Source organism: Mustela lutreola, chromosome 4, assembly GCF_030435805.1.
Source record: "Mustela lutreola isolate mMusLut2 chromosome 4, mMusLut2.pri, whole genome shotgun sequence".
In the NCBI taxonomy this organism is placed as follows: Eukaryota; Metazoa; Chordata; class Mammalia; order Carnivora; family Mustelidae; genus Mustela; species Mustela lutreola.
This window is the reverse complement of record NC_081293.1, coordinates 5,927,464-5,941,611: the sequence shown is the minus strand read 5'-3', so window position 1 is coordinate 5,941,611 and position 14,148 is coordinate 5,927,464. Positions and strand designations below refer to the sequence as shown.

The window sequence follows — 14,148 nt, the reverse complement described above, 5'->3', positions numbered from 1 at the left end:
CTGGAGGCAAGAGCTGGGACCTGTGTGCCCCAGCCCTGCACCTTTCAGCCATCCAGCGCTCCGGTCTCCCCCTAGCGCTCTTCTGAGAGGGGTCTGTACAAGGAGGAGCACAACGGGGGAGAAAAAAGTCAGAGGAAACAGGTAGCCTTCCTTTACATTGTAAAATCCTATCATTTTTCCTTCAATAGAAACTGAGGGGAATCTATTAAAATTTTAAATTGACTTTGTGAGCCTTCAAAGTGAAAACTCAGGAGGCCTGTATTTCCTCGAGATAAGTTTTTGTTTTTCTCAAAATTCAGTTTTTAATCTCCAAAGCAACAGTGCATCAGGCAATAACATGGCTTAATGTGGCTGTCCTTATTACAATTTTTCTTGCTACCCCAAGGCAAGCTGGAGAGAGGCATGGATTTTGACTACCTATAATAAGGTAACGATTAGAATATATGAATTACCCGGACTAGCTCCATGTTCAATTGCTAATTGAATTTTCTTACAAAAAAAAAAAAAAAAAAAAAAAAGACTTTTGGTCTCAATACCAGGCTGCCAATCATCAGTTGGAAATGTGGTTGGCATGAAATCTAATTTCAGCTCTTTCCTGGGGGAGCCCAGGGGTAAACATAATCTCCCACCGCACGTACGCTGGCTACAGCGATGGCGGCGGTTAGTAGTGAACACGCAGGCACTGGAGGGCTCACTGCCAGCAAGTAATTTCCATGGGTACGACTCATGGACGATCAAGACAAATTTGCATTGTCCCCTACTACGTGGGAAGCCCTGGGCGGGCTCTGGTAGAACCACAAAGACATCTCACCACGGTTCTCATTTCAAATGTAATTCATACCAGGGTCTGGGAGGCATATGACAAGAGAGGTAAAATGTTAGACTATTATAAAAGATTCTAATAGTAGTTGGGACTGGCACATCAATACTACTAATAATAATAACAGCAGCTTGGTTATAATAATATATAACCAATATATATATATATATATATATTATATAATAATATAATAACCGCCCGCTGAGCCAGGCTCCTTTTTAAAAAGAACAGTTGATCGAGAGATGATTCAAATACCATTAAGTTCACTGTTAAAGCAGGCAATTCAGTGACTTTTAATACATTCGATGAGATGTGCCAACATCACCACTGACTCTAGAACATTTTCATCACCTCTTCAAAAACCATGTCCCCGCTATCTGTCACTCCATGGGCTCTCCTGCCCCATGAGCCCGGCTTCTGAATCCTCTGTTTTCTCTAATAATTACAACAATCCTTTCAGAGCAGGTATCATAAGCCCCTTTTACTAAGAGGATACCAAGGCTAAGAGCCCGAGGTCACTGTGGTGGGTGAAATCGTGTTGCCCAAAAGAATATGTTTGACTCCCAGCCCTTGACCCTGTGAATGGGACCCTTGGAAACAGTCTTTGCAGATGGGGTCTTGTTAAGATCTCAAGATGAGCTTCTCCTGGGCTGACAGTGGGCCCTAAATTCAATAAAATGTGCCCCCTTCGAGAAAAAGGAGAAGACAGAGACATAGTGGGGAGGCCACGTGAAGGTGGCAGCAGAAACCTGTGACGGGGTGACCAGCCAGGGCAGGCCGGCGGTGGCCAGTAGCCACTAGGAGTCAGGAGTCAGGCATGGGGAGAAGCCTCAGTCCAATGCTGAGGACTCCTTGACCTCAGACTCCCGGCCTCGAGAAAGGGGACTATACATTTCTGTGGCTCTTGGCCCCCAAGCATGTGGTGACTTCTTCTGGTGGCTCTAGGACTCTCACACAGACACCCAGCTGGTCAGCAGCACAGCCAGGACGGCCCAGCTGTGGACCTGGCCCCCGAGCCATTCCCTCCTCCACGGCCACGCTAGGGTGGGCCCTCTCTCCTCCGCACCAAGGACTCCCTCTGAGGAGGGCACGGCTGAGTTCTGAATGCAAAGTCTGCCCACGGGCTGGACGGTCAGCTCGGTGCTGACTGAAGGAGCATCACCCACCACCCATGCAAAATGGGGGGCCCTGCGGGGAGTTTTGGAGGATGGGGACCTGGATGGTGGGGAGCACGAAGGTCCATGTGAGCGGCCTTGAAGGAGCAGGAGCCGAGGAGAAAGTGCAGAGTGCGCAAACACCCCACGCACACGAGGGTGTGGGCGAATGGCCGGTGGGGGCCGTGGAAGGAAGGTGGGCACAGCATTTGGGCTTCCTCCTCTGTCTCCACCCTTCACCTTGGCTTTGGCCTTGGCTGCCCTGCGGCCTCACTGCAGGCTCCACACCCTCCATGCGGACTTAAGGTGCCTCTTGCTCACACTTCCAACTCCCGCAGCCCATGCTCTGCCCTTGCTGTCCGCTCCTTCCTCGGCCTTTCCCTTCCCCGACCCGGGGGGGTCTCTACGGATCCGCAGGCTCCTTCCGTGGAACCGGGGGTGCCCGGCCCTCTGGCCTGTGGGATGCAGCTGCTTCCAGGCTAGGGCCATGTTCTGTTCCTCCGGGCTCCCACCCAACGGCCTCGCACCGTTCCTGCCGCAGCCCCCTGGCAGGATCGACCTTCCAGGCCGATGCAAGCTTCCGCTCAGCCGACCTTCAGGACGGCCCGGCATCCCGGTCCCTTCCGCGGGTCTCCGGTTCTGCGCACGCCCACGTCGCAGCTCTCGCGACACGGTGCCCACATGGCTTCTGGCTGCTTCCTCATTCGCAGTGGTTTTCCCGGCCCGGCACCAGGACTGGCATGACCGACCGGCGGGGGATCGGGACGCGAGAAGCCGGCCCGCGAGCGGTTGCACACACGTGTGAGTGGGAACGGTGGCACACGGGTGTGAGGGAGCAAGAGGCTCTGATCGCAGGCTGCAGGAAGCCCTGTGGCTCCGCGTGCAGGGGTGAGGGCAGGACTTCTGTTATGATCAGGCAGTGTTTCTGAAACACGACCTTCTGGAATGTGCAAGATGGCTGTGAAGGGAAGGGAGGAGGCAGGAAGCACGGACGGGTGCGAGGCAGCTAAACAGTCTCGGAGCAAGGGTTGGTCGGGGGCGGGGGCAACGCGGAAGTCTGCAGGGTCTGCGGGAGCACCAGCGGGGTCATCAAAGGTCACCAGGGGCCAAGCTTTGGATCCAGAGATGGGCTGGACCTTCCGTGGAAAAGCGGTAGGAGGAGAGCCCATCTGGGGACTGAGGAGTTCGGATTTGGACGCTTTGGCATTTGAGGCAGAGTGGGGCAGGGATCGCTGACACTTGACCTTGGGCGACCTTCAGGATGGACACCAGGGCAGACCAGTAGACAGATCAGTTGTGATCCCAGCACTGGTTTCCACCAATGTTCCCACAGGACCACGAACGCACGTCTCCTCCTCCTTCGGAGGAGGCCAGGACAAGCAGCAGGGCCAGAGGTGGCAGGTGTGGCCAGAGGGCTGAGGGCAGGTAGCGGAGGCCAGGTCCTAGCCTAGAAGCTGAGGGAGCAGAGGGTCTCAGTGCAGAGCTCAAGGCCGAATTGACTTTACCTCCTCTCTAGCCCATTTCTTCCTTAATATGACCTTAGAGATGTTTTAAAAATTTGGACTGGCCAAGGAATGCCTGGGTGCCCGTCGGTGAAGCTTCTGACTCTTGACTTCGGCTCAGGTCATGATCTCAAGATTGTGGGATCGAGCCCCACATCTGGCTCTGCCCTCAGCACTGAGTCTACTTGTCTCTGTCCCTCGGCTCCTTCCCCATTCTCTCTCTCTCTCAAATAAATGAATTACTTAAAAAAAATTCAGACTGGCAAAGATTGTCACTGACCACTTAATGACTTGGGGAGAGCATGTTTTCTCCACTGAGGTTGCCTGAGCACCTATAACTTTCCAGGTTTTAGGCTGAGCCCAGTGCCCCGCCTGCCTGGAACTCACGGTCTGGCAGACAGGAAAGGGAATGCAAGGTCAGCTCTGTGCGCCTGACTTTCTGGCCCGTTAGGCCACTTGGCGGCAGGCCATTTAGGTTGAGCTGTGAGATCTGATAAAAAACCACACCCATCCAGGTGAGGGATCTGGAGTGAAGGCGTGAGGGGCCAGGAAGGCGGTGAGCCATGGCGCTGGACGTGGGGGCCTGCGGGAGGCCCGTGGCTCAGTTTCCAGCCTGCCTTGCTCCCTCTGTCTGCTCTTCCTCCTAGGTTCCTTCCTCCTCTTACTTTATCAGCGGAGATTTCTGGGTGAGTTTTTCAAATGGGTCAATTCAACTTGTCTGTTAAATTGTAAATAATAAAATAATAATACAGTATAAAAGCAGAACTTTTTTTTTTCTTTTACAATGGTTGCCTTTCCCTTAAATTGCAAATGATTATTTTCATTATAATGGTTATTTCTGACTCCATGGACCATAACGCTGGTTAATTCTTTTGAAAAATAAATTGACTATTTTTCAGTAGTATGGGACAAGTGTATTCATTCCTACATTCTGTGCGATATTTGATTTCATCATATAAAATTTGGTGCAGCAAACTTTATTATACAGTTTAAAGGAACATAATAATATATGTCCTCACTGGGGTAACAAAGAGACTTACATCTGAATATTTATATGCAACTGAATTTCTGAAAACATTTTGTGCTGTCTCTCACATCGAAGGCGAGTGCTGAGAGCTCCAGGCACTACAAGCAATGTATCAGAAATGTTCCCCATCGTGAAGGTCCTTACAACAAGGTATACGAACAGAGCGAGGAGCCTTAACGCAGGGGTGTGAAGAGATGTTTATAAATCACCTGCTCCGTGGCAGGAAAGGGCTGCCTGTGACGGTGCAGACGAGGCAGGGTTGATCTGCATGGGGAGAATCTTTGGGAGGCAGGGACGGGCCTTCATGCAGGACACATCATTTGATTTGTTGAAGCTTTTAAAGCCAAATGGAAGGCAGAGAGAGAAGCATGTCCCAGGCAGAAGGACAGCAGGGACAAAGACGAGGAGATGCATGAGGAATGCTCTGGAAACAGCTAGAAAACAGTGGAATTGGGGTAGGGGGGCTTCCTCAAGGTAGAGCTGTGCCTTCCCGTGGCTCTGGTGAGCATCACAGGAGAACACGCAGAGGCGCATAAATGCGGGAGAGGCCTCTTTCTTGAGACAGAAGCTGTGCCTTGGAACAGCGTCGCATGGTGTGGGGACCAGGCTGCCGATGGAGGAGCCTCCGTCAGGAGCTCTCACCATGGTGGTAGTAACACCGCCCCACCCTCAGGGAAGCAGAAACCGTAAGGATGATGAGGAAGAAGGTCTGGCCCCCACCGTGTGTCACCACTACCCCAGGGGACACGTGTGTGTGCACATGTGTGTACATGCATCTGAGAGAGTGTTAGTATGTGTGTGTAAGTCCACAAGTGCGAGTGTGCCAGCCACGGGACGATGGTGAACGACAGTGTAAGTGTGCCTGCACGTGAGGACGGAAGTGCAGGCATGAGGTGTGAGTGCGAGTGCGTGCACGCTTTGTGCTCAAGCAGCTTCAACCCCATTTAAGAGTGAAATCAGTATTACAACCCGTCCTAGTTTACAACTCGAGATACCAGTGTCTCAACTATGGAGGGAACGTTGGCTTCAGTCTGTTAAACCACCAGAGGTTCCTTCAGAAATTCCACCTCCTTTTAACCACTGAGCCTGCCGGGGATGGGAGAACACGTGGCTAATCCCAGAAGTGGGACCAGACGTCTGTCTTATGACAGAACACGAACACAGCAGGGTGGCACCTCTAGGGAGGGAGCAGACTTCTGTCCCCAGCTGGGTCCCTGTGCAGTGCTGTGTGGGGGAGTCTGTGATGCCCGCGGGGATGGTGTGGGTTAAGGGCTTACGGGTAGGGGACGTGAGGCACGAAGCAGGGAGAGCAAATGAGAGTCCAGAATGTCAAAGGAGAACCATGCGTCTTTGCACTGGAACCATGTGACGAGGACTGAGCGTTTTGGGGACACATAGGCTAATGAGGACTGAGCATTCTGGAGAGACGTGTGAAATAGCAGAAAATTAACTTACACCTGAACTTTGCCTTTGACCTGGAGTCCTCTCAAAGTAAGAACAGACTCCACGGCTGCACTCATTTTTTCCACGTTGCACTCCATCACCCCCTCTAGTAAAGAGCTGTTCCCTCTTTAATCCTGCTGGGATCTTTATGCTTTTCTTTCTCCTTATTTTCTCTACCTCAAGCTTCAAATGAAGAAGGCAGACTTGCTTGCTTCCTTCCTCTCTTGTCTCTTCCAGGACCGAGTTTTTCCTAGCTGCCCACGTGTGAACCAGTCTTTCTGAAGCTGTGCAGGACGTTCCTTCCCGGCTCTTTCTCTGCAAAGCTGTAATCTGATGGGCTCTAATGAATGTGTCCCCTAGGACATTTGGGTTTCCCCCACACATTCCTAGATCTGAGTATGCTTTTGGATCACACCATACTGAACAGAATTTTTTTTTTTTTTAAACAAGGCTTAATTTTTATTTGTTTAGAGATAATGCTATTGCACACTCACAAGACTGCAGTGTCGTGGGATAAACACCTTTTATATGCACTGGGAAACGTGAAAAAAAATGATTTCCATAAAAAATATTAATTAATGAATTATGTGCTTTATGGTGACATTTGCATTATTGTGGTGGCCTGGAACTAAATCTGCCTGCCCTGGGCCCTGATGGCACCAATTTCCCCCTCCTCCCTCCAGGCAGGCCCAAGAGTGGGAACAGCTCCCCCTGTTGTTAGCATCTGGGAGTCTCCCTCTGCTTTTTGCCTTGCTTTCTGCTTCCACAGCTCCCAGGAACAGAGCATCTATCTGATATATTGGGCAATTCTCCTTTTGTGTATATACGAGCTAGGTATATTTTGCATATTATACAAACTGTGTGAACATCATTTCTTTCTCTCTTTAAAATTGTTTTAAAAATTGGCAGCTTTCTTTACGGTTCTATTACTCTCTGTTACCGCCAAACTGACTAAAAGTGCCTTGTAAACCGCATGGGGGAGGTCTTTTTGCTTGCCATCTCTGAAAAACTTTTATTTTCGCTACATAAAATTGAGAACTGTCTAAACATTTAGCAAACAATATCTTAAACAAAAGGAAAAGAGTTTTAAAAAGTTAACAAAGGGAGAAAAAATTGTAACTTTAAACTCTGCTAAGATAATCAAAATTTTATGAAGTTGGAATAGGAAATTGTTGTTTTAGGGTTTTCTTTTCCCCAGTTTTTCAAATCAAAATTTATTCAGATACATATTAATTTACTTGTGCAGATGTCTAATACAAGCTTATGTGTATGAAAACAGCACACAAAAATGTTCATGCCATAGAAAAACGTTCTTAAAAAAAAGTTGATTATTTTAAATGTTTGTATCCATGCCAAATTTTGATAATTGTTAAAGTAACTGGAGATCTTTAACTTAAATCTTTAACTTAATATTTTCTAGTTCTAGAGGGTCTGGTGAAAATAATACATCTGTAAGAATTATAGGAAATGACACTTTAATGGAAAAATACTATCTGAAAACTATAATGCTAAATCTACTTGAATAAAAGCAATTGTACTATCAATTAAATAACTATCTAACTATCTAAATAATACCTAAACTAAAAAGAGATAAGTCAAAATAACTTTAAAGACAGAAAACACATGCAGATGTTATGCTGTGGTTGTGGGAGTTCAGGACTGGCCTGTGGTGAGCTCAGTCAAATCCGCAGGGGCCTCTGGTGGTGTGGCCCAGCTGCCTGGGCCCTCAAGTCCTGGCTCTTCTCCTTCCTGGAGGTGCTGATGATCCAGGGGTTCTCTGACACTACTGGGCCTCTGTGGGCAGCTGGTGGAGGAGCAGGAGTAAAAGGGCCACTTGGGAAAAGCTGGAAGTTGGACTCTGCTTTGGCCAACATTTGCCTGTTGTAATCACTTTCTTTCTTTAGCTCCTTGAGGCTTCTCTCGGTCAGCACAGCTGCCATCCAGCTTTCCTGAGCTCTCTTTGCATGGAAGAGGATCCCCTTTTGATAGTGTATGGCATTTTCCTCCAATTGTCTCCTGGTGTCTTCAGCGATCTCCTTGTAGAAGTCTCGAGTCTGAGACATGGCCTTGATGTTTCTACGTGTGCAGGAAAGATTCCACTTAATGTCTGCGCACTGCTCTTCTGCCTCAGACCATTTTCTCTCAATGGGGCTGATGCATTCTTGATATAATATAGGCAGAGTTCGAAGCTTCTGTTTCAGCTGCTGAATCTCCTCTTCAAGCTGTGAATTTTCACGCTGCAAAGAGGCCTCCTTGGCTTGAAGATCTGTTATTTGTCCCATAAGCTCCTCATTCATTTGCTTTCCTTCCTGCAATTGTCTGGCTAGTTCCTGCTTTTTCGCTTCAGCACTTTGAAGGGACACGTTGGAATCAGCATCATCAGTGACACCCTTCAGATCACCCTCTGACCCGTGGATGGGGCCATCATCATTTTCTGTTTCCCTCTTTTCCTCAACCTCACAGTTGACATGACCCAAATGATCTCCAAGGTAAGTGGGCCCGGGGAAGGTCTTCAGCAAGTTTTCACCCACCGGTACTAACTGGCTGACTTTCTCGTTCAGGGCCTGTTGGAATCCTGCGTTTGACTGTTCAAGCCTTTCTTTTTCCTGCTGCATTTCTTGGAGTCTCTGCTTCCATCTCGCAGTTTCTTGGGCGAGCCGTTCTGGACTCTGGAGATCAGGAGGGTTTTCATTCAGATCACCCAGGGTTTTCTCCCAAAAGTCTTCTCCCTTCTCTTCTGAGGCTTTGAAGATGGGTCTGTCACCAGTCTCTTGAGACGATTGAGGAGGCTGGCCCTTCAGTAACTTTTTCAGAAAGTCAACAGTATTCTGAAGAGACAGCCTACAGTGGTCTGTATTTATTGCTGATAAGCACGAGGATTTTAAGTTGGGAAGACTGGCCTCCGCCCCGGGCAGACCTCGGGCATCATCAGCTTGTGTCAGCGGTTCCATATTCTCACTGCCTTTTCCACAGACTTCAGCGTGGGCGAAACACCTTTTGCCTGACACCTTCACACTTCTCTAAAATGTGTTGTTTCTTCACTGGTAAAACCAGTATCACAGTTTATACCAGGATCTCCCAGGGAAATCCACAGAGACCTGAAACGTGTCTCCAGCTTTCAGAAATCACCAGCGGAGGACCGCACAGGTGGTCTAGGACCAAGTGGAAATGGATCTATGGCAGGCAGGAGGCCATCCACGGCTGTGGAGAGCTCCCTAGCTCTGCCTCCAAAGGCCAGTGTTCTCTGGGTCTCAACTGAAGGCTCAGAACCTTGGGGACGCTCTACCTCTAAGGTAAACAGTTGCCTGACAACCAGCGCACGGCAGTTGCATTGGGGGATGGGGAGGCCAGCCAGCTTCTAGGACACAGTTGCCCTCTCACTTTGCCCACAGCGGTCCCGGATGACCAGGTTCCGGCCTTCCTTCAGGTGGATGGTGAGGAGGTAGGCAAAAGGACTGGGCAGGTTACTCAAGCCATCACTGGCTTCCCCAAACATAGATTGTTCTTCACATTGTTGGGATGTCAGAGAAGCATTCAGATCGCCACTTCGCACAGCTTCTCTGGCTCTTCCAGGGCCTCGTCTCCAGCCGGCGTCTTCTGCAGCAGATCCAGGATGCCATTGCTGGAAGGCCTCCTGTCCTCGGCGGGAGAGGCATAGGCCTCCTCGGGGTCCGTTTCCACCACACGGAGGTAGCCGGCTTCTTCCTGCCTCCAGTCCAATTCCTCCTCAGACTGTTTCAAGCAGCTACTGCTGCTCTTGGGCAAGATCCCCGCCGTTGACAGGCTGCTGGGCACCGAGGTGTACGACGACTGGGGCCCAGAGTTAAGGCCTGCCCTCTGGGGCCAAGGCCTCAGCCTCCAAGAGGTCAGACAGAGAGGCTGAGGTGGCGGTCCAGGGAACGCCTGGCCCGTAGGCCTAGGGGCTTGTTCGGGTTTTCACCCTCCTCTTGCTCAGGTTGAGTAACAAAGGCCTGGTCCGCTGTTTCAGAGAGCCCCAGGCAGACGGTTTATCCTCCATGGCTGCACGAAGACCCAGGGAGTCACTCCATGAGAGAGCTCCTCTGTGTGGGAAACAACCGTAGCGGCTCCTGCCGGGAACCGCCGCCGCCGCTCGCATGCGCAGAAACGGCCGGGACGCGCCGGGGGCGGGGGCACGTCTCGCGCCGTCCGACTTCCTAGACCCCCGCCCGCCAGCCCCGCCTCCAGGGGGCGGAGGCGGCCGCGCGTCACCTTGGAGCGACCGCCCCCCCAAGCGCGGTCGCGCAGTGGCCGGGGGCTCCGCCGGCGGCTGAACAGAATTTTTAATGCCTAAATCTGCTAGGCTGGTGCCATGAGGGCTGACTCTCCCCTTTATCTCCAGGCTCAATCGATTCTTCTTCCGGTGGGTAGTTGGTTCAGCAGAGCTTTTTCTCTGTTCTGATTCTCTGCTTGCAAGGTCACGAGGTTGACTCCTTAACTCCAGAATTTCTCCATGGATGCACAGTTTGCTGCTTTTGTCACAACAGCACAAAGAGCTGGTACGTCCGAATTCTCAGGAGCGCCACCCTCCTTGGGATCTCCCATCATCGTCCCCACCCATCTTGATGGTGGACACCAGACGACATGCAGCACGTGCTCTTCTGACTTTTCCTGAAACCCCAGCTACGAGTAACTTCACAGCTTTCCTTTGCCCGATTATGGTCTGTGTGATGTACCCTGGACGGAACGTTTTCCAGGTGCTGGAGATGAGAGGTAGAGGCTGAGAAGCAGATGCTCCTCAAACCGGACAGAGAGGCTGGCTTCTCCGTGTGGGAGGACAGGTACCTGCGCCTTTTGTGGACAGCCCTGGTGGAAGGGTGGGTGTTATGACCGAGGGACATGGCCAAGCACAGAAGGCAGGTTTATCCTATTCGAATATTACTCCGGGAATACGCTATCCAATTGTTCTTCATTTTCTATTTTTTTAAAGATTTATTTATTCGTATGAGAGAAAGGGAGAGCACAACCTGGAGGGGCAGAGGAAGAGGGAGAGAGAATCTGAAGCAGACGGCAGCTGGGCTCAGAGCCTGACGTGGGGCTTGATCCCACCACCCTGGGATTATGACCTGAGCCAAAACCAAGAGTCAGATGCTTAACTGACGGAGCCACCCAGGTGCCCCCTTCCTCTTCATTTTTAAAAACTAATTAACTAAAGTCACTGGTTTGTAAATGGAATACCTTGGAGAGACCCCTTTCTCTTTATCTACCAAGAGCTTGAAATGCCTATGAAAATCACCTGAAACTTACCAAACCAATCCCGATGCCTCCCTTAATGCCTGTTCTCAGTTTCGATGGTCTAAAACTTCTTCACAGATGTGTAGAAGCCATTGTTGGAAGAGGCCTGTTTGTTGCTTACGGTCTTGGCCCTCATTTGCCCTTTCTCTGGCAAAAAGACCCCTGGTTTTCCTTGGAGCACTCACTCTCCCCACTTCCCATCCCTGGGGTTGGGTGGGGTTCACCCCAGCCTGACCCAGGGACTTAAACCAGAGCATCACACCCACCACTGGCCACTGCGATTGTTTCAGGGAGGGACCAATGACCCAGTCAGGGCCAACCAGAGGTATTTTAGAGGAACTCTGCTGAACTTGAAAGAGGGGTCCTCATACTTCTACTTGGTCTCTGAGGATGTAAGCCGACAGCCTTTTGAAAAGACAAAAGACTCTTTCCAAGTCCCTCCCTCGTGCACCTCAGTCCACGGAGAGCTGATGTCCTCTCTGTGTGTACCGTCACTTGCAAACAATGTCCTCCTCCCCCTCCTCCTCCACCGAGCACCCAGCACGCCTGCTGGGCCCGCACATGCCTGGGAGGCCCTGCCTCTTGAAGGGCTTTCCCACGGCTTCCTCAGTAACCTCTCACTCAGCGGCAGGAGCTTGGCCCCTTCGTGTATTTGTGCCCCACACTACCCTGGGGGAGTGAGTTTTAGACACAGAGCACTTGTGGTGGAGAAGGCAATGGTCAGAAGCTTATGTAGATGTCAGGGGTACCAAAATCTCTAAACCCTTGAAGAAGTTTCTGGATTCTTGCTTGTCTGCAAGTGCCCCCTCTACCCAGGCTCCGGTAACCCGGCAGGATTCTTGGGAAGGTGTCTCGTTGAGCTCTGCGCCTCTGCCTGCTCCCCCTACTGTCCAGTTTCAGCCCAGCAGGCAGAGTGACCTTGTCAATGTCAAGTGAGACATCCCTCAGCGCAAAGTTCCTGTGACCCTGTCATAGACAAGGGAGAGGCCAAGGCCCTTCTCCTTCTCCTTGACCTCAGCTTCCTCTGCCTCCTCTGCCTGCTCTGCCCCAGCCACACTGGTCACCTTGCTGCTCTGCCAACCCCGGGCATTTTCCTGTGTCAGGGGCTTAGCACATGCTGTTCCCTCTGCCAGGAACGTGCTTCCTGCAGACCTCTGCACAGCTCGCCCCGCCTCCTTCAGTGTCGCACTGAGGAAGCGCTCAAGGAATGTTTGCCGGAGGAACCCTTAGCAACAGGAGAGCATCAAATCCATCAGCAGCAAGATCACTCTGCTCACATACCGGATTAGCAGATGTTTCAAAGTTAAATAGTGTCCTATAAATGGGATATCGAAATGTTTCATGAGAGCAACAGTGTGCAGAAACACGTACACCCTCAAGGGAGGGAACCACAGAGAGATTTAAGTCTCTGTCTCTTGACTTGCAGAGACAGAAGAATCAGGGTAGAGTGAAGAGTATGACGTGACTCTATTTTTATAAAAATAGAGAAACGCACATGCATGGGGCCTTGCCCAGGCCTGGTGCCCAGGACGAGGAGGCAGGCTGGAGGAACCCCCACGCTGCTGCCATGTTCCACCTGAGAGGAGTGGAAGGAGCGTGAACAGGGAAGGTTAGCTTTTTGTACATTTTGCTGGATTCCAGCTGTAAACACTGACAATAAGCCAGATGTCTGGGATTGGGGAGGATGTGAGGAGAGAGACTCTCAGCTCCGCGGCCAGCGCGGGCGCTGGGACAGCACTTGGAAGGAGGAGGTGGCAGAACTGTTGCTGGTGAAAGGTTGGGGCGTCCACCCAGCACCTGCTCTTCTCCCCCGTCTCCCCGGGCCCTGTGCACCGAGCCACGGACCCCCTGAGACCTCCTGAGGACCCGCGCGGCCAGCGCAGTCTGTAAATGAGCGAGGCTGGAAACCGCCTAAAGGGGCACCATGGAGGGGGGACGAGACAGGACGCGGCGAACTCAGGCGCGTCGTCGGAGGAGCGAGCCAGTCGCACGTGAGCCACGGAGGAAGGATGTCAAGACAACGCCCGAGACAAAAGCAGATTGCCGAGCGAGGCGGGATGTCCCCCTCCTCTCCTGACGCCTGGACATTGTGCGGGCGACCGGGGCCGCGGCAGCTGGGAAGGGGGCCCGTCCCCGGGGGCGGGGACCGGATCGGACGGAGACGTCGGTGCGGCGGGAGGAGCGGGCTCTGCGGCGCGCGGCTGAGGGACGGCCCTGCTCTGCGCCCGGGACGCGCAAGTGCAGACAGAGGAGCCCACAGAAGGGGAACGAGAGCGAGAAGCAGCCGAGGAGGGGCTGACGGAAGAGCCTTGTCTGGGGGGCGCCGGCCCCACACGGGGAGGGGCTCCCGCAGCCGGCGCCCGCCCGCCGCCGGCCCTGGCCGGGGCTTCCCGCAGCCGCGCTCCGGGCCGCGGTCCCCTGGGGGGTGACCCGCAGAGCCCGGGCGGCCCAGGAGGTGCGGCCCACGGGATTCCTTATTAACTGATGCGGGTTCCACGGCCGCCGCGTGTCAGCGTGAATCTGCGAGTCCGTGTCCCGTCAGCGCTCGGTGAGCGCCCGGCTTCGTCCACAGCCGTTCACACGCTGAGGAGGCCGGGCGGCCGCCACTCCCCTCACACTCGCAGGACTTGACTGACCTGTGTGTGTGTGTGTGTGTGCGTGTGTGTGTCTGCGTGTGGTATGTCACTTCTGGTGTATTGTGTGTGTGCGGTATTTGGGCTATGGATGTTGTGTGTGTGTGAGATGTGTGTGTGTGTGTGTGTGTGAGATGTCACGTATGGTACATTGTGTGTGTGTCACGTCTGGTATATTCTGTACGTTGTATGTGGTTTGTTGTGTATGTGGTGTTTGTGCTGTGTATGTTGTAGTGTGTGTGTGGTGCGTGGTACATTGTGTGTTGTGTGTGGTACGTCACATGGAGTATATTGTGTGTGTGGTGCGTGTTTGTGC

At 52.1% G+C, this 14,148-nt stretch overlaps 1 protein-coding gene and 1 pseudogene across 2 annotated transcripts in view; both read right to left on the bottom strand.

Annotated features, from left to right (window-relative positions):
• ADAM12 (ADAM metallopeptidase domain 12) overlaps positions 1–14,148 on the bottom strand; it is a 331,503-nt gene that overhangs the window by 95,188 nt on the left and 222,167 nt on the right. The gene's annotated exons all lie outside the window — the stretch shown is intronic.
• LOC131830558 (multiple C2 and transmembrane domain-containing protein 2-like) lies at positions 9,305–10,069 on the bottom strand (annotated as a pseudogene).